We start from the raw sequence: 847 nt of genomic DNA on the forward strand, positions 1-847 counted from the left end.
AGCCGTCTCTATCGATAACCTTATCAGATCCTTATCTCAAACAGGAATATAACAAAGCCTGGTCTCTCTTTGCAACAAGTTATCTTATCCCACACTCAAAGGGAAGTGTATGAAGAACGACATTTACGAGTCGTCTTTTTCGTGTTTTTGTGGGATATTATTCTTTAATTCATATCCATCCAAAGTTACGTGTTTTTTTGGAATAGTGAGGAAGTACTGGTGAAAATAATTCGTTACGAGAAAGTGCGATTGTTTTTGGCTTTGATTCGTTATCTCCATATTTTGGTGGGATATTATTCATTAATTCGTATCCAAATTTATGTATATTTTTTTTTTAGAATGGTGAAGAATTACTGGTGAAAATAATTCGTTACGGTAAAGTAAGACTGTTCTGATTCGTTATTTTTAGACTTTTGTGGGATATTATTCATTAATTCCTATCTATCCAAAATTGCGTGTATTTCAACTGTAAGAATAGTGAAGAAGTTCTGGTGAAAATAATTCTAGACGACAGAACAAGATTATTTTGGCTACGGTGAGAATAGTGACCTGAAGATATCAAAATGTTTCGATGAACCAATTAGAGATAAGAATATAGATATCGTTTATCTTTTATATGCTCCGTATGTGGTGATGTCCGCGCCTATCACCATTAAACAATACGGTGAAGACAGGAAGAGCAGAGAGAGGAAGAGAGTGACAGTAGGTGATAGTAATTAGAAGAGAGAGTGTACGGACGGACACCAGGCTGTGTTTGTGCGGGAAACATTATCCAATTTTACCTTTCTTTCTGGTAATGTCTTTCTGTTTTTCTTTTTGATTTATTCGTGTTTCATATTGTAATACG

General features: G+C 34.7%; 1 protein-coding gene across 1 annotated transcript in view; it reads left to right on the plus strand.

The window, feature by feature from the left end:
• The first annotated feature begins 87 nt into the window (after positions 1 to 87).
• Positions 88 to 847, plus strand: part of LOC119592887 (regucalcin-like) — a 62,425-nt gene continuing 61,665 nt past the window's right edge. The window contains exon 1 of the mRNA XM_037941780.1: positions 88 to 793. The gene's annotated coding sequence lies outside the window, so the exon portion shown is untranslated. The remainder of the gene's footprint in view (positions 794 to 847) is intronic.

This window comes from Penaeus monodon, chromosome 31, assembly GCF_015228065.2.
Source record: "Penaeus monodon isolate SGIC_2016 chromosome 31, NSTDA_Pmon_1, whole genome shotgun sequence".
NCBI lineage: Eukaryota > Metazoa > Arthropoda > Malacostraca > Decapoda > Penaeidae > Penaeus > Penaeus monodon.